Here is a 25,061-nt window from a genome sequence, read left to right as displayed (position 1 = left end):
GAGGACCATGTAGAGGGTTGAAGGCAGTAATAGGTCACTAAACTTAGATAAACAATCATCTCCATCAGCCCCAATTAGAATACCAAAATGGAAGCGAGTGATATAAGGTAGAATCCTTTTACTCCTAGCTTCAACAACTTTTCTTTGCCCAAAAGAAACTAAACAATGTTTAATAACAAATTGATAAACTAAATTATAATTGAACAAACATACAGCAAAAGATGTTGGAAAATGTGACCACAAAAAACATTTTACAGGAAGAAAAGGTATGTAGGCTTTTGAAAAATAATAGTTATCAGAGAGATGATGCATTTAAGACGAATGGCACACTAACACTTCTTGTCTTTTAAGTAAAAATGATGCCTTTAGTGACACATAGTCAGCGTTATTTTAAAAGTTTTATTTATTTATTCACGAGAGACACACAGAGAGGCAGAGACACAGGCAGAGGAAGAAGCAGGCTCCCTGAGAGGAGCCTGATGTGGGACTCGATCCCAGGACCCCAGGATCACGCCCTGAGCTGAAGGCAGACGCTCAACTGCTGAGCCACCCAGGCGTCTCAGTGAGCGTTATTTTAAAAGATGTCTTACACAGCATTGCTTCTTGCCAAAAACCCTGGAAAACTCCATCTGTTTTGCATTTGTTTTCATATCTGGTACCAAATCCTGGCCTGTTGACTTTAGCTTCATTTAGAGTGGGTTTTTTTGTTTTGTTTTGTTTTGTTTTTTATGTCTTAAACACTCCCCTGTTGGCTTTCTTTATCTTAGCTTTCCTGTAGAATGATAGCTATAGTTTCTTCATTTTCACTTCACTGGTTGCTTTGGCTGAAAACTTTCCAATTCAACTCTCAGGTGTGAGAAATCCCAACTTTAGTGTGAATCTGGCCTCAAGCTCCTGACAAGGAGATAAGAAATTTTAAAACATTACTTTTTGAGAAGGGAACGTGAGGGACATGTGCATTTGGAAAGAAGTGAATTCAGCAAGGGTTTTCATACCAATAGGGGGGTGACCATTTATTTTATCACCCAAACCGGGACACTGTTGTGAGTAAAATGAAGCACTAACTAAACAGGATGCCAGATAGAGTGTATAAACAGAAACTTCTAGGACAAACTGGGAGTGAATGGTTACTTTAGCACTAAATGAATCTAAGACCACACCAATTCTTTCAGAAAGAAAAACCGAGGCAGGGAAGAGACTGCAGAGAGTAACCCACTGTCCTTGTCAAGGAAGCCAGACATGACTTCACTTACAATTTGATAGAATCTTAGGCATTAAAACATCCTTGGTAGTTTAGTCTTCAAAAACTTGTAAGGAGGAAGCACACTCAAAGGTTAAGGCTCAAGTTAGAAAAATGTAATAACTTCCAAGAATGTAATCCAAGTCACCTGAAACACAGATCTTTGACAGATGAATTCAACCATAGGTGATACATTATAAAAATACATTTTTATAACAGGATAACAATATCCCACATAAATCCATTATGTTTCATATAATAAAACATAAATGGAAATTTGATTTTAGAAGTTATGAGAGGCATTATTGAAAGTGGACGACTTGTGATATTTCAAAATTTCTCCTTCACTAGCTTTAAATTACTGATGGGCTGTGTCTACTGGCAAGACAGACAAATCATAATGTTTCCTGTAAGCCAGATGTTGTAGTAATATAGAGAAATGGATATGTCAGTAATAATTCCTAAAGCTGCAATAATAAGAGGAACTGTGTTCTTGTGATTGAAGCTTCCTGCCATTGCTACTGATTCTATAATATCAGTAGACTGTTTTTCACTTTTCTTTTGACATTCAACTAAATCTTAAACTCGATTATAACAGTCCTAAAGAAAAGGCACTTCAAATTCTATCAAAATGGTTTTGTTTTTAAGTTTTTCTTCTAAAATAAAGCTCACATGTAGAAAAACAATTTTGCAGGATAAACCACATGGTATTATTGCATTATTAAAGATACATGGGAGGTAGAGCCTCCTCATATTCCATGTCACCATAAATGCAATTTTAATCTTAGGTATTTAAGTGCTAAGTGTCTTTTGACAATAAGTAAAGCTGTCAAATGTTTGTTGATCTCTTAAATAGAGGTCTGGACTGAAGATAGAAATTTAGAACACATTAGCATATTAATATTACCTAAAAGAAGTGGAAATGGATAAGATTTGACCAGGGACTGTATATAGAGAGTGAATAGCAGCTCAAAAACCAGAACACTGGGGAACTAAGCAACAAAGAACTTTAACACTTAGATATCAGATACAGGAAGATAAGCTAGGAAAGGAATAGATAAGAAATTTTCAGAGAGGAAAAAAAGAGCCAACAGAAAAAAAAAAAGCACTTGCTTCAAGAACAGAGTAGTGAACTGTGTCAAAGGCTATTAAATCATCAAGAAAGATAAGGACAAAAATACGTTCTCTGGATTTGGCAACAGGGGATTAGTTTGTAACCATGGCAAAAGCTCTTTCAAAGAATGACGGTAACAGAGATTGGAAGGAAGTGAATTGAGAGGTGAATGAAGGTTGGGGAAGTAGAAACAGATGAGTACACAACACTTTTAAGAAGCATGACTGTGAAACTTACTGGAAAAATGGAGAGGAGAAGTGGAGAAACGGAGAAAAGAGCTGGAGGGGGTTGAAGGGGCTGAGATTAAGATGATAGCTTTTGGTCGTACGTGTATAATAAAAATCCAGTAGAGAAAAGACGATAATAAAAAAGCAAGAGGAAGTATATGAAAGAGAAGTCTTTCTGAGGGCAAGAAAAGATCAGATTGACCCAGGACACAAATGGAAGAGTGTGTCTTGGGTAGGAGAAAGGACTTCCCTATAATTTTAGGGGAACATAAAGGAACTGATAGCACCATTACATTTGTGAGTTTACTGATAGAGCATCTTTAGGAGCTCCTATAGAATGGTTTCTACTTTCTTAACAGTAATAATAAAATAAAATAACAGTAATAACAAAGTCACCTGCTGAGATTGGTAAAAGTGAGAGGGAGTATGAGGAGTAAAGAAAAAATAGAAAATCACCATGATAGCCAATGAAGATTAGTATTTCAACAAAAAAAGAAAACAATAATTATATAAACTATTTTTTTCCCTTCATTGTTGTTGTTTGAGAAAAAAATAGCTTTGAATAGTACCCATGGAAAATCCAGAATGAAGTAAATCATGTTTGTTCAAAATCAATTAAGGGGTAAAGGGAGTATTTCTGTAAGTCTACAGTATAAGAACCAGGATATCCATAATCTTTACTCCTTTGGTCCAGAGTAAGTATTTACATTAAAGGATCATAGTGAGGGGGCACCTGGGTGACTCAGTGGTTGAACGTCTGCCTTTAGCTCAGGGTATAATTGTAGGGTCCTGGGGTGGAGTTCCGCATCAGGCTCCCCGAGGGAAGCCTGCTTCTCCCTCTGCCTATGTCTCTGCCTCTCTCTGTGTCTCTCATGAATAAATAATTTTTTAAAAATCTAAAAATAAATAAATACATAAATAAATAAATAAATAAATAAATAAATAACATAATGAGAATGGAAGTGTATTGCTGCCCTGTCTTGCTCATCTGAAAAGAAAATGTAATGACACTCCCTTTCAACAGTCTTTCCTTTTTTCTTTTTTTTTTTTTTAATTGCAGTACAATTTTTGTTGAGTTATATAACATTATATTAGTTTCAGGTGTATAATATAATTCAACATGTGCCTACATTACAAAATGATCACCACAATAAGTGTAGGACACTTTATATGCTTCCTACCTTAAGAATTCATTTTGGGTACCTATGTCCCTGACTTCCTCTCACTTTTTCTTTCTACTATATTAGTTTAAAGCATACAGCATGATTCTGTGATTTACATATTTGTGACATGATAACTACAATAGGCTCCAATAACATCCATCTCATCACATATATACAATAAAAAGAAAGAAAAAAAACAATAAAAAGAATAACATTTTTCCTTATATTGAGAATTCTTGGGATTTACTCTCTTAACTTTCCTACATATCGTACAGCAGTGTTAGCTATACTTATAATGTTGTACATTACATCCTTAGTATTTATTTATCTTAAAACTGAAAGTTTGTACATTTTGACTACTTTTCCTCTAATTCCCCATCCCTTCACCCTCCACTTCTGGTAACCACAAAGTCTGATCTTGTTTTCTATGAGTTTGGTGTTATGTTTTGCTTTTAAAGATCCACATACAAGTGAGAAAACAGTATTGTCTTTTTCTGATTTCTTCTACTTAGCATAATGCCTTCAAGGTCAATCCCAACCTTGTTGTTCCAAGTGGTAGGACTTCATTTTTTATGGCCAAGTAATATTCCATTATACATAAACCACAACTTTTTTATCCATTCATTTATCACTAGAGACTTACACTATTTGAATGTCCTGGCTATTATAAATAATACTGCAATAACACGGAGGTGCAGACCTCTTTTTGAATTAGTGTTTTCATTTCCTTTTGCTATATCATATAATAGGTCTTATTTGAGGATCCTACATACTGTTTTCCACAGGGCTGTATCAATTTATAATCTCACCAATATTTCACAAAGTTTCCCTTTTCTTCACATCCACACCAACATTTATTATCTCTTCTTTTTGATGCTGGCCATTCTAACAGATATGAGGTGATAACTCATTGTGGTTTTAATTTGTATTTCCCTAATGACTAGTGATATTGAGTATCTTTTCATGTATATGTTGGCCTTTCATATATCTTCTTTAGAGAAATGGCTATTCAGGCCCTTTGCCCATTTTTTAATTAATTATCTAGGTTTCTGCTGTTACATTTTTATATACTTTGGATATTACCCCTTATCAGATATATGGTTTGTAAATATTTTTCCCATTCCATATGTTCTTTTTTCCTTTTTTGTTCCTGTGCAGAAGCTTTTTAGATTGATGTAATCCCACTGGTTTATTTTTTATTTTGTTGCTGTGCTTTAGGTGTCATATCCTAAAATTCATGACCAAGACCCATGTCAAAAAACTTTATTACTATGTTTTCTCCCAGGAGTTTTATGATTTCAGGTCTCACACCTAAATCTTTAATGCATTCTGAGTTATTTTTTGTGAGTGGTATAAGATATGGGTCCAGTTCTGTTCTTTCTTTCTTTTTTTTTAAGGTTTTTATTTATTTGAGAGAGTGAGAGAGAACATGTGCAGGGGGAAAGGGCAGAGAAAGAAACGGACTCCCCACTAAGTAGGGAGCCTGATGTAGGACTTGATCCCAGGACCTAGAGATCATGGCCCAAGTTGAAGGCAGATGCCTAACCAACTGAGCCCCCCAAGTACCCCAGTTTCATTCTTTTACACATGAATATCTGAATACCCCAACACCACTTATTAAAGACTGTCTTCTCCATTAAACATTCTTGACTCCCTCATCAAATATTAGTTGACAGTATATACTTGGGTTTATTTCTGATCTCTCAATTATGTTTCATTGGTCTGTCTGTTTTATGCCAGTAACACACTGTTGTGATGACAAAAGCTTTATAGTATGGCTTAAAATCAGGAAGTGTGATGCCTCCTGCTTTATTCTTTTTTCTCATGATTTCTTTGGCTTTTTGATCTTTTGGGGTTCCACATAAATTTTAGGACTTTTTCCTACTTCTGTAAAAATAGATCATTGGAATCTTGAGAGGAATTGCATTGAATCTGTAGATGGCTTTTGGTAGTGTTAACATTTTAACAATATTAGTTCTTCCAATCCAAAAACATGAGATAACTTTCCATTTATTTGTGTTCTTCAATTGCTTTCATCAATGTTTTATAGTTTTTCTTTTTTTTTTAATTTTTATTTATTTATGATAGTCACAGAGAGAGAGAGAGAGAGAGAGAGGCAGAGACACAGGCAGAGGGAGAAGCAGGCTCCATGCACCGGGAGCCTGACGTGGGACTCGATCCCGGGTCTTCAGGATCGTGCCCTGGGCCAAAGGCAGGCGCTAAACCGAGGCGCCACCCAGGGATCCCCTTATAGTTTTTCAAGTAGAGCTCTTACATCTTCTTAAATTTTTTACTAAGTATTTTATTGTTTTCGATGGTATTGAAAATGGGATTATCTTATTTATTTCCTTTTCAGAAAATTCATTGTTTGTGTATAGAAATGCTACTTATTTTGCACATTAATTTTGCATCTTACAACTTTACTAGATCTACTGATTATTTCTAATAGGCTTTTTTGTGTGCTGTGTAGGATTTTCTATATATAAAGTCACTCATTTGTAGATGTAGACAATTACTTCTTCTTTTCCAATTTTGATGCTTTTTATTTATTTTTCTTGCCTGATTGCTCTAGCTAGGACTTCTAGTTCTATGTTGAATACAAGTAGTGAGAATGGGCACCCATGTCTTATTCCTGATTTTAGGGGGAAAGATTTCAACCTTTCACCATTGAGTATGATGTTAGATGTGGGCTTGTCATCTATGGCCTTTATTTTGTTGAAGTATCTTCATTCTATGCCTAATTTGTTAACAGTTTTTATCATGAACATTTGCTGAATTTTTTCAAATGTAGTTATTTATCTATTGAGACGATCATATGATCTTTTTTGTCTTTCTATTTATGTGATGTATCATACTGATTGATTTGCACTGTTATATAATCCATGCATCCCATGGATAAATCCCACTTGATCAAATGAATGTGCTTTTAATGTGCTGCAGAATTAAGCTGGCTAGTATTTCACTGAGAATTCTTACATCTATAGTCATCAGGGATATTGATCTGTAGTCAGTGGCATCTTTTTTGTTTTTGGTATCAGGATAATGCTAACCCCTAAATATGAGTTTGCAATTACTCCTTCCTCTTTGATGTTTTGGAAGAGTTTGAGAAATATTCCCGTTAATTCTTCTTCAAATGCTTAGTAAAATTCATTAGGGAAGCAATCTCATCCTGGGCTTTTCTTTTTTTGGGAGATCTTTGACTATGATTCAATCTCCTATTAGGAATTGATATATTCAGTTTCTTTCTCTTCTTGATTCAGTCTTGGTAAATTGTATGCTTCTAGGAATTTTTCCATCTAGAGTGTCCAGTTTACTGGTGTAGGGTTGTGCCTAGCAGCCTCTTATGATCCTTTGAATTTCTGTGGTATCCATTGTAATGTTTTCTTTTTCATTTTAATTTTATGGATTTGGATTCTTTTTCTTTTATTCTTTGTTAGTCTAGCTAAGGGTTTGTAATATTTTTTATCTTTTTACAGAACCAACTCTTAGTTTGATTAATCTTCTCTCTTGTTTTTCCCGTCTTTATTTCACTTATTTTTGCTCTAATCTTTTTTTTTAAAGTTTATTTTTGCTCTAATCTTTATTATTTCATTTCTTCTGCTAACTTTGGGCTCAGTTTTGTTTTCTAGTCCCTTAAGTAAAAAGTTAGTTCATTTATTTAGGATCTTTATTGCTTCTTAATACAGGCATTTACTGCTATAAACTTCCATTTTAGAACTGCTTGCGCTGCATCCCATAAAATCTAGTATGTTGGCTTCTATTGTTGTTTGTCTTCAAAAACTTATTTCCCTTTTAACCTCTTTGATCCACTGGTTGTCCAAGAGAGTGTTGTCTAATTTCCATGTGTTTGTAATTTTTTTCCAGTTTTTCTCTTAATAATTTCTAGTTTCATGCCACTATGGTGAGAGAAGATACTTGGTATGATTTCAATCTTCTTGTTAAGACTTGTTTTATGGCTTGACATATGGTCCACTCTAGAAAACATCCTATATGTGCTTAAGAAGAATGTGTATTCTGCTATTAGTGAATAGAATGTTCTGTATATGTCTGTTAGGTTCATTTGGTCTATAGCATTGCTCAAATCTGTTTCCTCATGATTCTCTGAATGATCTATTCATATTAAGAGTGGGGTGTTAAACTAGAGTCTTACGTAAATTATGTACCACTGTTACCCTAATGCAGAATCTAACTTTGACTATATATTTACCATCATCAGTGAGATTTACACTACCTTTTTATGTTTATATGATGTTAATTGAGATTCTTTTACTTCTACTCAAAGAACTCCCTTTAGAATTTCTTGTAAGGCAGGTATGGTAATAATGAACTCCTTCAGCTTTTGTTTGTTTGTGAAGTCTTTGTCCCTTATTCATTTCTGAAGGTCAGCTACATTGGGTATGAAATGTTTGGTTGAAAGTTATACTCTTCCAAGACTTCCAATATTGAATATGTCATCCTATTGTCTCCTGGATTGAAAAATTTTTAGAACCTTTTAACAATCTTGTGTGGGCTCCCTTATATGTAACTTCTCTTTTCTCTACGTGCTCTTAAAATTCTTTCTTTGTCTTTTACTTATAACAACTTAATTATAATATGTCTTGGTGTAGTTCTATTTAAATTCAACCTATTTTGAATGCTTTGGGCCTCATGGATCTGTATGTCTATTTCTCTTCTCAGGTTTAAGAAGTTTGCAGTCATTATTGCCTTAAATATAATTTCTGTCTCTTTCTCTCTCTTTGCCTTCTGGAATTCTTATAATGTGAATATTATTTCTTTTCATTATGCCCCATAATTCCCATAGGATTTCTTTTACATTTTTTTTTAGAGAGACCGTATGCTTGAGTGTGTGTGTGTGGGGTGGGGGTTGGGCTGGTCTCTCTGTTCAAGTATCACTATACATAGGGCCGTGCAGCTTCTCAAATGTTCTGGTTATATTCCCTGGTTGGACAGGCTGAAGGTTGTACTCAGTGATGAGCAGAGCTATGAAGTAGATTCCTTACCTAGGTGCAGTGGGAAAAGAAGTTCTAAAGATGGTAAAGCTCTTTGGTTACTGTCTTAAGCCAACCCACAACCCAAGTTCCATGACTAAACAGGGTGACTGCCTGCAGTCTGCAAACTATCAACTCTGTCTGACTACTTCTTGGCTCAAGTACTACTGGGCTGCACTGCTTCCAGGAGTGGCCTTGTATTCTTACATGTGGACACTCTAGTCATAACATTCATTCCATCTTCCCTCTTCTTACAGCCTTCAGTTGGCCTCTCCTTGTGCCTAGAGGCACGGAGAGAAAACAACTGGGGAAAAAGCACATTCAGAACCTGAAAAATGAATTGGGTAATTTGGCAGAGAATTCAGAATCCTGAATATACGGAATGTGACCCAGGACGGAGGTGAGAGATCACAGGTTTCAGGATGACATGACTGCTTGATTCTAGCTCATAGGAAAAGGTAATCAGACAGAGCTCTGAAGAAGAGGGCCAGGAGAAGAGCCTGCAGTCATCCAGATCTAAGGATAGTACTGATTGCATAGTCATGCATTTATTCCTGTCATGGATATCCCTCAAAGTGGATGGTTAAAAGATATGATCATTTTTTATTTGGAAAAAAATCCTATTTGATACACTAAGCATTGCTAGCTATTTATATTCTGCTGAAATGTATAAGAGTTTTTCCTTTCAATCTTATAAAAATATGATAAATTTCTTACTAATATTTTGCTGAACTAATGTTTGAAAAACAATACTTCATTGTTTGTGTTCATATTTCCCTAAGTAGTGGTGAACTTTATATTTACATTTATAATATATTCTCTTATGAACTGCCTTTTCACATTCTTTGTCTTTCTTGGGAGAATTATTATTTTTATTTTTCAGCCAATAATTTTCATTCTTTTATTCTATTGTCCATTAATTTCAGCATTTACCTTTACTGATTTTGTTCTCCAAATTTATTTTAGTTGTATTACATTTAATATGTTTCTAGTTCTTTAAGGTGATCACTGGTTTGTTTTAAATTTTGGTTTTTAATTAAAGATTTTAAAGTCTAAATTAGCCTAAGTTTTTATTAGCCTAATTTGTTTTAGCCTAAATACAAGCATTAGCTATGTTATATTGGTAGTCACCAAGTTATTCATATTTTCATTAATTTCTATATAATATGAAATTCAATTTTCAGTCCATTTTTGATCCAGGAATTTAATTTTAAAGGGGTTAATGTTTTCTAACTTGTACATCCTTTGTATTAACTGAATTATTGTGAGCAGAGACCATGGCTTTCAAAAGCACTATTTTCAGGAATTTATCATGATGCTTTTTGTGACATAATATCCGATTAATCTTAGTAAATACTCCATTGGCAAAAGATCCAATGTAGAATATGGATAGGAGAATATGTGTTTGTGCACATAACTAATGTACATACTGCAAAAAAATAAGTGTTAAAGACTGCTGTTCCAAAGAAAGGCCACTAAAGGTATAAATATAAAAATTGAGTTTGTGCCAGGTTAGCTTAAAAGAATAGAAAAAGATAAGAAAAAATAAGCAGAGATCAAAGGACCATCTAAGATTTTAACATATATATCCATCAGGAAAGAAATCTATAATTATTAAACACAAACAACAGTGTTCCAGCATTGGACAAACTGGGCTTAGGGATTAAGGATTCTCCCAATGGGAAAATTAGATTTCAGGGACAGGAAAAACCTCTGACAAAATACAGAGTGTAGGGGATCCCTGGGTGGTGCAGCGGTTTAGCACCTGCCTTTGGCCCAGGGCACGATCCTGGAGACCCGGGATCGAATCCCACGTCGGGCTCCCGGTGCATGGAGGCTGCTTCTCCCTCTGCCTGTGTCTCTGCCTCTCTCTCTCTCTCTCTCTCTCACGGTGTGCCTATCATAAAAAAAAAAAAAATACAGAGTGTAAGTCAGCACAGCTCAAAGCATAAAGATAGACTTGATTTTGAGTTAGTAATTGGAAGCTTCTTGTAGTTTCCCCATTTATGGCACAATTATTTCTAGAAAAATTAGCAGAAATAATAATATGATCTTTCCTCATTTCCTTGTTTGAAACTATTTTTAACATTTTTATCTTTTTGTTTAACAGAACACTACTAAACTTGAATTGTACTTTTATTTTATGTGAAACAAGAAGGACAAGGAAAATTGTTCAGTCACCATAAGGAACAGTCTTAAATGGAAACACTCAAAGAACAGATTATAGCAACAAGAAGTTGCAAAGTACATAGCCTTAGGTCCAGACAGACCTAGATTTCAATATAATTCTGCCACTTTGAATGTTTATAAGTAGCAATCTCCTGTAAATATTTGGTTAGTGAGAGGGAACCATCTGCTATGGCACTAATGATGAAAACATACTTCCTGCCCCTCCTCCCTATACTACATTGAGAACTCATTAAAGTATACTTCTATTGGTTGGCTTCTTAGTTCAATATAGTAAGCTCTACTTAAAGCAACTGAGCTTATAAAGAGCCTTATGTAGTTCAATGGTCTTCAATCCACTCAACATAATGCTGAAGAACCTGAAGCAGAATTTTTCAACCTCAACACTAATTGTATGTAGTCACCAACTGTCCTGTACCTTACAGAATGTTTAGCAGCATCCTCTGTTTCTACTCTGGTTTCTAAGTAGCAAATCACTTTGCTGTGACACCAAAATGTCTTCTGACATTGTAAATTGTGCCCTAGGTGGTACAAAATTGCCTATGGTTGAACCACTGACATAGTTAAACAGAAATAGCTATTCAGTTTTCCTCCATTAATGGAGAAGAATTAAGATATTATGCTCTTGTGAAGTGGACATTTTATACTGATATTTATAGTGTGTGTGTGTGTGTGTGTGTGTGTGTATTTGAACTGTGTTGTCCAAAAAAAAAAACAAAAAACAAAAAACAGTAGCCAAACTATGGAAGGAGCCTCAGTGTCCATCGAAAGATGAATGGATAAAGAAGATGTGGTCTATGTATACAATGGAATATTACTCAGCCATTAGAAATGACAAATACTCACCATTTGCTTTGACGTGGATGGAACTGGAGGGTATTATGCTGAGTGAAATAAGTCAATCGGAGAAGGACAAACATTATATGGTCTCATCCATTTGGGGAATATAAAAAATAGTCAAAGAGAATAAAGGGGAAAGGAGAGAAAATGAGTGAAAATATCAGTGAGGGTGACAGAACATGAGAGACTTCTAACTGGGAAACGAATAAGGGGTAATGGAAGGGGAGGTGGGTGGGGGTTGGGGAGACTGGGTGATGGGCACTGAGGGGGCACTTGACAGGATGAGCACTAGGTGATATGCTATATATATGTTAGCAAATTGAACTCCAATAAAAAAAAAAGTAGAGTCACCATAGGAAAAAAATATATATATATATACACAGTTTATATACACAATAAGTCTCAAAGAAGACATGCCCCATTATAATTCCATACATCTTTAATATAGGATGCAGAAACACACTGAATTTAAGGAAGTATAATAAATAGCCACCATAAGTTGATCTCTTCTAAAATAATCATAGAGCACCCAGATAAAATAGCTTAATAAATTAACCAAAATTTTTAATTTCACATGTTCATCTATTGAAATTTATTGAAATTAATTCAAATCTTGGAATTGGGAGGAGATATTTTGATGCTTCTTTGAATAACCTAACTTCTTGGATACTATTATCACCATTACAGGAAATTGCTACCCCCATTTTGTCACAATTCCTGTAGATGGAAATTATAAAGGATCCATTGAGGATTCAGAAAAGATACTTACCTATAATCAGTATGTACCTTGAGGAAATTTAGGAATTTCAATTCATTCATGATTTCAGGTAACTTTTTCCACGTGTTGGGCACAGAAATTCATTTGGATGCAAATGTCAATGACAACAAATCAGCTTTAGTTCATTTATGTTGAAAATTCAGCTAAAGCTGGTGGAATTTCAATCATAAATAGGCAAATTGTGCTATAATTTGGTATCTTAGTAAGTACTAAATAAAATAATAAAATTATTTTACTGTCATTAGAGGTAGTAAAACAGAAATTTAAGTACTGGAATTTTCCAAAAAATTCCAAGAAGGGATATCTTTTGTTAGACAATTAAAAATTAAGTTAATTACATTAGGCAATAGAACTGAGGGACTAAAAGAAGCATAATAAATAATCGATGGTAGTGGGTAGTGGTATCCAATACTGCATGCTTGTGATATTATATACAAAACTATTTCTTCTAGGAGATGATTCAATCAAACAATCTTTCAAACAAGAAAAACTCTTCTCTGAAGGTTTTTTTTTTTTTTGTAATACATATTAATCTTTAGATGAAAAGTTCTCTTTCTCTACAGAGAGGATGTTATTACTTTTAATTCAGAAGCTTCAGTAAAGGATCACAGCTAGTCCATCATCTTTCATAATGTCAATGAGTAGTCTGATTTGAGAATGGATCAATAACAAGTCAAAGAAAGGACATGTCAGAGGTCATTGCTAACTTAAGAATTACTTTCTGGATTTATCACAACATGAGAACTAATGGATAGCTTTGACAAATGTTTTTAATGCTAGCTGTGGAGACCTGAAAGGTAATAGTAAGTTAACTGGATTTGCATTTTTTTTAGTACTTCATGAAGAAACACACCATATTCTTTAATAGATACTAATCAAAATTAAATTTTCTTATGTATTTCTTGATAATGCATTACTCTCTCTAAAAATCCAATTTCTTAAGATAATTCAAAGGTGTCAGAGTATGATGAAATGACATTTGTGGGATTGCTGATATATTTCAGGAAATAAACTAAAGGTCAAAAATATGTCATAATTAAAAAGTATCAATATTAAATGTAAGTGAAACATAGGGAATAAAGGGTTGATATAGAAGCAATATGAAATCCTATTGAGCTATGTATTACAAAGCTGTGATCATCAAGACAATATGGTACTGGCACAAAAACAGACACATAGATCAATAGAAGAAAATAGAGAACCCAGAAATGGATCCTCAACTCTATGGTCAACTAATATTCAACAAAGCAGAAAAGAATATCCACTGGAAAAAAAGACTATCTCTACAATAAATGGTGTTAGGAAAACTGGACAGCCACATGCAGAAAAATGAAACTGGACCATTGTCTTACACCACATGCAAAGATAAACTCAAAATGGTTGAAATATCTAAATATGAGACAAGAATCCATCAAAATGCTAGAGGAGAACATAGACAACACCCTTTCTGAACTTGGCCACAGCAACTTCTTGCAAGACATATCAAAACCACAATGAGATACCACCTCACACTAGTGAGAATGGTGAAAGTTAACAAGACAGGAAACAACAAATGTTGGAGAGGATGAGGAAAAAGGGGAACTCTCTTGCACTGTTGGTGGGAATGCAAGCTGATACAATCACTCTGGAAGACAATGTGGAAGTCCCTCAAGAAGTTAAAAATAGAGCTACCCTATGACCCAGCAATTGCACTACCAAGTAATTACCCCAAAGGTGCAGACAGGACACCTGTACATCAATGTTTATAGCAGCAAGGTCCACAATAGCCAGACTGTGGAAGGAGCCAAAATATCCTTAGATGAATGCATAAATAAGATGTGATACACACACACACACACACACACACACACACACACAAAATGGAATATTACTTAGCCATCAGAAAGGATGAATACCTACCATTTGCTTCGACATGGATGGATGAACTGGAGGGTATTATGATGAGTGAAATAAGTTAGTCAGAGAAAGACAATCATCATATGGTATCATTCATATGTGGAATATAAGACATAGTGAAAGGGACTATAAGGGAAAGGAGGGAAACTAAGTGGGGAAAAATTAGAGAGGATGACAAACCATGAGAGACTTCTAACTCTGGGAAACAAAGAAAGGGTTGCAGAAGGAGAGGTGTGTGGGGGGATAGGGTGACTGACAGGCATTAAAGAGGGCACTTGATGGGATGATCACTAGGTGTTATACTGTATATTAGTAAATTGAATTTAAATAAAATATTTTTTAAAAATTCTATTGGGCTTTTTCTACTAATAGATATGGACACATCTGTGACATTATTATGCTCCATGGTAGTTCAAAATATATTTACAATAGTCTCAATTGTTGGTATTTAGTAGATATAATGGTATTACTGAATTCAAGAGTTAATTGATACCATGAAGATTAAGAGATTAGGAAGAGACAGATGGAAAGAGAATAAGTTAAAGTCTAGTAAAATAGGAGAGCATAATATTCTATTAAAAACACATATTTTACTGAATAAAAAAAAATAGAACTTGAGCAGGTTAATAGAGTGATGATACTTTATGCCACCCCCAACTAGAATAGAACTGGAATTTCTGGATAAAATTAAGTCATCAAGCATTTACAATTCAAAAAAAAGAATGTGCGTAATTAAAATATCAGAAACTTAATTTCCAGTTAAGGCAAACTAGGTCATTCAAATTAACGCTACCAATAAAAACAATAGCAAAAGATAAGCTGTTCTTACTTTTTAAATAGCATCAGTAGTATTAAAGAACTGAACAGTTAGGTAAACAATCTGAATTAATTGAAGAGCTTTTGATGTTCCTTTAAGTTTTCATTTGAAGAACTTAAAAGTTCAATAATCTATCTCTGTATATCAGTTACAAATCAAAAAAATAAAAAAATAAAAAAATAAAAAAAAACAAATCAAAAAAATAGATACTTAAAATTTCATCAAAAAATAAAATAAAATTGCATCAAAATTTTAAAGTACATAAAAGTAAGCTACAGGAAAAATTACAAAATTTTACTGAGAAATAGATAACTTAATAGATAAACTTAATAACTTAAACAGATATAGAGATAAACTTAAACAGATATAGAGATTCATTATTGTCCTCATTTTGCTTCTCTGAGACACCCCTCCTTCTTCCTTGTACTTCTTCAGTTGTTTCAACATTTTTCTAATAAATTTTCTAAATAAATGCTCTAATGAAACACCTGGAGTGATTTCTACTTTCCAGAATGGACACTGACACAGCATTTTGCAAATAAAATGAAAATTATAGGTGGATTAATTTCAAAAATGTGAAAGGCAAACCAATAAAACTTTTAGAGTAAAATATAGAATAATGTTTTTAGTACCTCAAGAAGGGGGGAATTTTCCAAACAAGACAAAAAGACCATTAAACATAAACCAAAAAATGATAAACTCTACTTCAATTAAATCAAAACTTTTATCAGAAGACACTGAAAGGAGCTAAATGAGAGTAAGGGATTTGAAACTCCTAAGTAAGAAAAAGCTAGCATGAAGAATATATGAAGAACTTCTATCCTTCTGTAAGTCAATACAAAAAGACCAGGAACCCATCAGAAAAATGGGCAAATTATTTGAATGGCATTTTACATTTACATAAAGGAAATCCAAATGATAAATGAAATTATGAAAAGATACTCATTGGCAGCTTCTAATCTCTGAGGATTTCTCTTCCTCCTCCTCTGCTCCTCCTCCCTTTCTCTTTCCTTTCGTTTTTTTCTCCTGCCTTCTTCTCTTTCCCCTTTCTTCTCCTTATCTTCTCTCTTCTATCCCTTCTCCAATTCATTCCTCCTCCTCCCTCTTTCCTCCTCTATCTCCTTTACCTCCTTCTCCTCACCTTCTCCTCCAGGTCACCCTCTTTTTCTTTTTTCTCTCTTACACCCTTTAACTCTTCTGTAACCAATCCCCTATCTGAAATCCTGAGAGAAATTTTGTTTTCAAAAATTCTCATAAGTTTTGGCATGAATTCTAATCATGCTGGGGCCAATATTAAATTACATAAATTTTCGTTTAAATTACAAATAAAGGAAAACCCCTTTGTTTCCTTGACCAATGCATTTATTCAACAAACATTTACTGAGTAATGATGGTAGAGTTGGATCCCTGATGGGTTTTATATAGTTCATAAGGAAAAAAAGAACTAAAAGAAAGGTAAGAAACAGAATTGAACAACTGGTAATGACTTCAAATTTCCAAGTCTTAGATCTTTCATCAACAATATGAGGATAAATACAAAAACTCACAGGATTGATATGAGGATTTAGTTTATTATAATGCATCATTTTAGAAAACTCTCATTTGTCCTTGTCTCTCACGCTTCTCCACAATCTGTTTCATCTGTCTCAGATGCTGGTCCTTTATTATCTTTTATTTGCTACATACCAAACTTCTGTTCATTTTTTAAAAAGATTTATATTTATTTATTCATGATAGACACAGAGAGGGAGAGAGAGGCAGAGACACAGGAAGAGCGAAAAGCAGGCTGCACGCAGGGAGCCTCTCGTGGGACTCGATCCCGGGACTCCAGGATCGTGCCCTGGGCCAAAGGCAGGCGCCAAACCACTGAGCCACCCAGGGATCCCCTTCTGTTCATTTTTTAAGGCTCAACTGAGAAATTATCTATTCAAGTAAGGGTTTTCCAATTTTTTCCAACTTCTCTAAGTAGGCTTAGGTGTTCTTTGGGTTTAACACTCTTATCTACTGCTCTTATACAACTTAGTTGCACTTTCAATACCTGTCATGTTCCTATCACAGGAAATGTGCCTTCTTTATCTATTTTTTAAATTTTATTTATTCATTCCTGAGAGACACAGGGAGAGAGAGAGGCAGAGACACAGGCAGAGGGAGAAGCAGGCCCCATGCAGGGAGCCCGACGTGGGATTCGATCCCGAGACTCCAGGATCACACCCTGAGCGGAAGGTAGGCGCTAAATCGCTGAGCCACCCAGGGATCTCCCCTAGCTCTCTATTTCTTACCATGTCTTTCATATTGCCTGATGGGTTACCAATAAATGTTACTGGAATAAATCAATAAATAGAGTTTTAGCACTATCCACCTAAATTTTTAATAAAATATTAGACCTACTAAAAATTCAGTGAGTTTCATATCCTGGAAGAATTAAGAAATAGTATTAAAAGGACAACTGACAATAGTGAAAATGTAAAGAATCCAGAGGTTATCATCAGAATTAGTTTGGCTTTTTTTCCACAGATTTCCCAAGGGGTTATAAATGATATCTGTTTTGGAATAAGAAATTGTTTCCTGGGAACTTTTGTATGAATGTTTACTTAGAAGAGACTCTTCATTAATATTAGCACATAGTAATAGATTTTTCATCCATGGATTTCAGGAAACAAGTTTCAAAGGAATGATAAGCAAATAAAAAATATTGAGTGCTAAAAGCAATTAACCTAAACAAACTCTGATTCTTAGTTTACTGTTATTACCCATTCAAACAAAATTTAAATTTTAAGAAAAACTAAGCAGACGTATTTTGCTCTGGAAGACAATTTTTAACCTCTGCAGTCTTTTTAGTTTCTAAGTAGCAGATAGAAATTGGATAGCTTAAAAGATGTATTTTCTAGGTGACCACTATATCACCGTGTTTGGTTTTGAGGTTTCTTTCATCTATGCTTCCGCAATCATTCTAGACATTTCCTTTATATCATATTTTCCGAATCAATAATGTTGTACATATACATTTAAGCATCATTTTGTTCTCTAATTCAAATACCTGTAGGCAATGACAAAACTAGACATTTTGAGTAATTAAGCGTATATTTACATCCAGGAAAGGTTGGAAATTGAGGATTACATGGAGAGAAACTAAAGACTTATTTTGTATTTTGTTCTAGATACAATATGTGAATTTTAAAAGGGTGTTCTCTCAAATCAGACCAAAATGAGTTCTGTGAAAATGCAGTCTAGGGATACAAAGCTTGAAATCTAGAGTCTAACAAACATGGATTAACATTCTATACCAACCCCCTTGATTACTATGTATCCTGTGAAATATCCTTAACTTTTACATTTGCGAGCTGGCAACAATAACACCGACCTAGTAAGGCTAGGGGATCTAGTATATGTAAAACCACAGGGACTGAACACAGTGTCAGGGAATAATACTGTTGTTGCTATTGTTATAACTGATTACAGAAAGCATCATTACAGGTGACTTACAAGGTTCTGATTGGTAAAATGACTGGTTCTAAACCTCAGTCTCCTGTTTCCAGATTCTGGAATCCAGACTTAATCTGTTAGGAAGTGCTCAGCTACAAAAATGGCGTTTCTGACTCAACTCAGATAAAATAAAACATTCTGCTGCATCATAATTAAGTTCAGAGGTAGAACTGCCTTCAGGTTTGATTAATTAAGAAGCTCAACTTTGTCATCGAGAATTCAGGTTTTACTGAGATGATCATTTAATTTTTTCTGTCATTCTATTAATATATCATATTGATTTATTTGAATATGTTGCACCATCCCACTTGGTATAAATCCCAGATCATGGTGAATGATTCTTTTAACGTCCTCCTGAATTTGGTTGGCTGGTATTTGATTGAGAATTTTTGCAAGTGTATTCATCAGGGATATTGGCCTATAGTTTTTGTTTTTCTGGTAATGTCCTTTCTGACATCAGGGTGATGCTGACTCGAAATGTTTTCTCCTCTTCTATTTTTGAAAGGGTTTGAGAAGGATTGGCATTAATTCTTCTTTAAATGTTTATTAAAATTCACCATGTGGTTCAGGAATTTTCTTCATTAAGAGATTTTTCACTACTGATTCAATCTCCTTACTGGTAATTGGTCTATTCAGACTTTCTATTTCTTCCTGATTAAATCTTAGTACATTGTATGTTTCTAAAAAACATATTCAGAAAATACATTTGACAAAATTCAGTATACATTCACGATGAAAGCCCTCAACAAATTAGGCATAGAATGGATGTACCTCAAACATAATAAAGGCCACTTATGATAAGCCCATGGCTAACATCATACCAAAGGTGAAAGGTTGAAATCTTTTCAACCACCCAAGACAAGGGTGTTCATTCTTACCACATCTATTCCACATAGTACTAGAAGTCTGTCCCAGAGCAATCAGATAAGAAAAATAAATAAAAGGCATCAGAATTGGAAAGAAAGAAGTAAAATTGTCTCTAGAATTACAGAAAATCCATAACACTTCACACACACACAAAAACAAATCATTTAGATCTAATCAACAAATTCAGTAAAGCTGCAGGATACAAAATTAACATAAAAAAGCAGTAGAATTTTTATGTATTAATAATGAATTATCTGAGAAAGAAAAAAAGAAAAAATTCCATTTACAATAGTATCAAACACATTAAACACTTAGGAATAAACTTAACCAAGGAGATGAAGATCTCTACTTGGAAAACTACAAAACTATGAAAGAAAGACACAAAAAATGGAGAGGTAACTCCCTGGTTTAGTGTTTAGACATAAGGAAGTAACTGAATTTGCTGATATTTGTCTTGTCACCAGGTGTGTCACTTACTTTTCTTTTAAAGATATTATTTATTTATTTGAGAGAGAGAGAGACAGAGGAGGCAGAGACATAGGCAGAGGAGAAGCAGGCTCCATGCAGGGAGCCTGATGTGGGACTTGATCCCAGGACTCCAGGATCACACCCTGGGGCAAAGGCAGGCGCTAAACTGCAGAGCCACCCAGGCTCATGTTTATGGATTGGAAGAATTAATATTGTTAAAATGTTAATACTATCAAAAGCTATCTAAAATTCAATGCAATCCTTTTTTAACAGAAGTAGGAAAAAAAAACAAAATGTATATGGAACCACAAAATATCCTGAACAGCCAAAGCAATCCTGAAAGAAAAAAAAGCGGGAAGCGTCATGCTTCCTGACTTCAAGCTATACTATAAATCTATAGTATTTAAAACAGTATTGTACATGCACAAACACAACAAATACATCAATGGAGAATAATTGAGAGCCCAGAAATAAACCCATGCATATACTGCCAACTAATATTTGACAAGGGAGCCAAGACTACTCAGTGGAGAAAAGTCAATCCCTTCAATAAATGATATTGGAAAAAATGGATATTCACATGTAAAAGAATGAAACTAAACATTTATTTTCCACCACTTACAAAAATTGACTCAAAATAGATTAAAGATTTATCCATCAATAGATGAACATCTTTATATTATATATACATATATATAATGGTATATTTATCAGCCATGAAAAAGAATGAAATCTTGCCATTTGAAACAACATGGATATACCTAGAGGATATTATGCTAAGTGAAATAAGGCAAATATCATATGATTTCACTAATATGCAGGATCAAAAAAACAAATGAACCTACAAAACAAAACAGAAACTGGCTCATAGCCACAGGAAATGAACCACTGGTTATGAGAGCAGAGGTATCATGCTAAATGAAGTAAGAAAGACAAATACTGGTATGATCTCACTTATGGGTGGAATTGAAGGGGAAATAACACCAGAAACCAGACTAATAAAAAAGAGAGAGAGAGAGGTCAGATTTGTGGTTACCAGAGGTGAAGGAGGGGTAATTGGCAGTGGAGGAGGGGTAACTAGAAGAAGGTGGTCAAAAGGCACAAACTTTCAGTTATAAGATTAATAAGTATTAGGGATGTAATGTACAATATGATGCGTATAGCTAACACTGCTGTGTGATATATAGGAAAGTTGTAAGAGAATGTTTCTTAAGAGTTCTCAACATAAGAAATTTTTTTTCTTTTTCTGCTTTTTTTTGTATCTATTATGTTAACTAAATGTAATTGCAGTAATTATTTCACAATATATGTAACTCAAACCATTATGCTGTACACCTTACACTTATACAGTAAGAGGTGTCAGTTATATCCCAGTAAAACTGGGAGAAAAGAAAGAACTCATATTCTTTCTATCTCTCTACCATACATGGGATAAATTCCATCCTATGGCTGCTTATTTTTATGGTTTTAGAATGGCTGCCAGAAACAATAGGGCAAAATGATCTTACTCAAGTAGGGAAAGAAACAGAGAGAGATCAATTTATTGATTCCAGGAACCCAAGAAATACTCTCCCTTTGTGTCACTCTCTGCTCTTATTTCCTTTCCTCCTTTTCTTTCTTTTTTCTATCTATTCTGTCCACCCTTCTTATTCCCTCTCTCCTTTCTCTCCTCCCTTTTTTCCTTCCTTCCTTCCTTCCTTCCTTCCTTCCTTCCTTCCTTCCTTCCTTCCTCTTTTCTCTTTTTTCCTCTTTCTTTCATTCTTTTTTCAACAATTATTACTAGGTATCTACCATAGGCCTGTCACTGTTCTAAGTTATGGGGATACATCAGTGCACACAACTGTCAAAAATATTTTCCTCATATAGCTAATATTCTAGTAGAATCAAGTTGTTCCCGTAACTAAACAAACCACTGGCCAGAAGAATGAGATGACAATGACTAGAGACTAACCAGTTAGAGTGGGATAGATGTTGGAGAGTCTACCACATTGGCTCAATATATCTTGAAACATAACCTTGGGATCTCTTGTAGACATCAAATCTTCAAGCACCCCACAGTCTATGGAACTTTTTCTAAATATATGCCTTATTTTCTGCTTCTCAGACAAAAAAAAAAAATAGTTCTTCAATGGTGTGTACTACATAGTCATTACCAAACATATTAGTTTGTTTTATGTGACAATATGTTGTTAATAAAATTTAAGCTCATTTGCTTTCTTTGGTTGTCATTTTAAAATCCCAGACCTTGCATTTATCTTGGTTTATTATGTAAAAATAATTTAATGTTTTAATCATAGACTACATGATATACTGTAATGGTAATCTTTAAATGCCCATTTCATTAAAATTTTATGTTGCACACAAGACCTATAAGTCCCTGCTGCTACAGCAAATCATTTCATAACTTTATCTAATAACAATGTCTGGTGGTGATTTTCAATTAAATTGAGTTACTCATAATGCATCTGATTAAGTGGATCTGAGCCAAATGTTGTTGATCCCACTTACAATGTGGTTTTGCAATCACGCCAAAGTAGTTTAGTCTCAGTTCCTACCAAATTCTAATTCCTACTAGAGAAAAGCAACATGTGAATAGCTCAGACCTAAACTGTAAGTTTTTTTAAAGGCTCGTATTTCATTTATTCATTTTCAATCCTTCACTGAGGCGATTAAAATTCTGAGTTTGCTATCTTTTCTAATGTTTTGAATTTTTTAAATTTAGTTTCATTTATACCCACTAGAAATTAACCAGAATAAAATTGTCTAGAGCAGCTACCACCTTTTTTAAAGATATTATGTGGAAAGGGAGAAAATTATTATCATTAAAATAAGTGCACAGGGAGAGGCGGGATTTGCACAGGATGGTTTCCATGGGCTTTTCCAATTCTCACTTTCCCATAAGCTGCAGGACTCTAACATACCTGAATGTTGTAGGTGGTGGGACCTTCTGATTTAAACTTCACCTAACAAAAAAAGTCATATGATTATGTAAAAGTTGTTAAGTATAACTACAATTTACAAAGTCAAAAGTCAATCCTACAAAAGCAATTAGTCTCTACTCCAGAGGCAGGGAAGTAATACAAAAAAGAAAACTCTAAAATTAAGAGATAACACATGTGGCCAATAATATGAGAGGGATTTTAGCATTTAACTTAATGATAATGAAACAGATTTCTTCAAGAGGCACCTAATTTCAAACTTATCTTAGTTGTAACTCCTATGCCACAATATGTTCTACAAACAAGTCAGGTTTTCACAGAAACTATTTACAACAGAAGCTAAAGAATTATAAAATTATTTCAAAGAAATATCTCAGTATATCCACTACCTCAACTATTATTGGTACTATCACTCATTTAAAGATCATACTGATGTATGGGTAGGCAGATCTGCCACTCAACACCTAAGCTTAACAAAGCAGCTATTTTCTTTTGTCATTGGTTGGACATCCATTTTAACTGACTAATGCACATGCCATACAGGTTGATAAATATTTCAAATATTATCTCTGTACATTCTGTACTATTGTAAATAATGTACATTGTTTGCAGTGACTAAAGTAGCAATTTATTGAAATGCATCACTTAAATATAACTCAGGCATAAAAATCTATGATAAGATCAATAATCCAAATTGCTGAGAGATTTCAAAATTGAAAGACTATTTTCATTCTATTTTATTTCAATCTGTGTCAACTAGATAATACAAATCACCAACTTTACCCTACAGAACCCTGCACTATTGGGTATAAATCATGTATTAGTCTGCTAAGACCACCATAACAAAGTATCATGGGCTGGGTGGCATAGAAAAAAAAAAAAACAGAAATTTATTTCTCACAATTCTGGAGGTTAAAAGTTCCAGATCATGGTCTGGCGGGGGTTAGTTTTGGTGAGAACTCTTTCTGACTTACAGACATCTGCCTTCTTCCTACAATACTCACATAGCCTTTGCTCTGAGCATGTGGATATGGAGAGAGATCGCTCTTTTCCTCTTATAATGCCATCAATCTTACCAAATTAGGGCCTCACCTTTATGACTTCATTGAACCTTAATTATCTCCTAAAGGCTTTATCTTCAAAGGCAGACAACTAGAGATTAGGGCTTTAACACTTGAATTCAGTTGGGGATGGGGAAGTACAAAATTCAGTCCACAGCAGGTCAATAGACTCTATCCTATCATTCCAACTACTTTGGAATCCACAGATATTTTGTGGGAACTATTTTATTAACTTGGCTAAATTCAAGTAAAATACTATATGCAATTCATAGTAAAAACCTACCAAGTAGTTGATCTTGTATGACAAATTATTGACATAGGGTAAGATGGGTATCTAGATGTTGAGTGATGGGACTTTGTGTCTACAGCATCTAGTAAAATGATAGAAACAAATCAAAGTTCACACTCCACTTCTGTGGATTACTTTATCAGATATGATAATCATCCTAAAGTTTCACACAATAGTGAGCCTTCTAATGTGGATTGACAGAGAAATATTATGTAGAAACTTAATGTACTTTAAGTATAAGAAACACAGGGATAGAGTTATAATTTAGCAATAAATCTGTGGGCTTAAAACAGACACTTGGTTATTTTAACAAACATAAAGATGACACAGTAATTTATAGTAGAAACATCTCATAAAACAAATAAAATGAGTACCACTTTCTAGAAGAATTGCCAAAAAATGTGGAAAAAATGAACATATATATGGAACTATTCACCTTAGCGATTGAATAATTTCTCATAGATTCATTAGGTAAGCCACTACCATATTTTCTAATTAACTCATAAAACATGCTCTTCTGGACATTTTTCCCACTTAGTAAAGACTTTTGTCTTTACTAAAGACATTTATTAAACATTGAATTGTATTAACATACTTATATTGATGCTATATTTGTTATATTAATCATATAATATTTTCCTCTTCTTGCCTTTAGATCTATAGACTTGGTTACCTCAGAGGAGGAATGGAAATAAATTTGAAAG

At 34.1% G+C, this 25,061-nt stretch overlaps 1 long non-coding RNA gene across 1 annotated transcript; it reads right to left on the bottom strand.

Moving 5' to 3' along the window:
* Positions 1–419: 419 nt before the first annotated feature.
* LOC144317234 (uncharacterized) lies at positions 420–24,442 on the bottom strand. Its single transcript, XR_013383182.1, has 3 exons — positions 24,352–24,442; positions 22,990–23,031; positions 420–894 (listed from the first exon to the last, which is right to left on the bottom strand). It is a non-coding gene; the product is annotated as an uncharacterized LOC144317234 (long non-coding RNA).
* Positions 24,443–25,061: the final 619 nt, after the last annotated feature.

Source organism: Canis aureus, chromosome 7 (assembly GCF_053574225.1).
Source record: "Canis aureus isolate CA01 chromosome 7, VMU_Caureus_v.1.0, whole genome shotgun sequence".
In the NCBI taxonomy this organism is placed as follows: Eukaryota; Metazoa; Chordata; class Mammalia; order Carnivora; family Canidae; genus Canis; species Canis aureus.
This window is presented reverse-complemented; position numbering and strand designations above follow the sequence as displayed.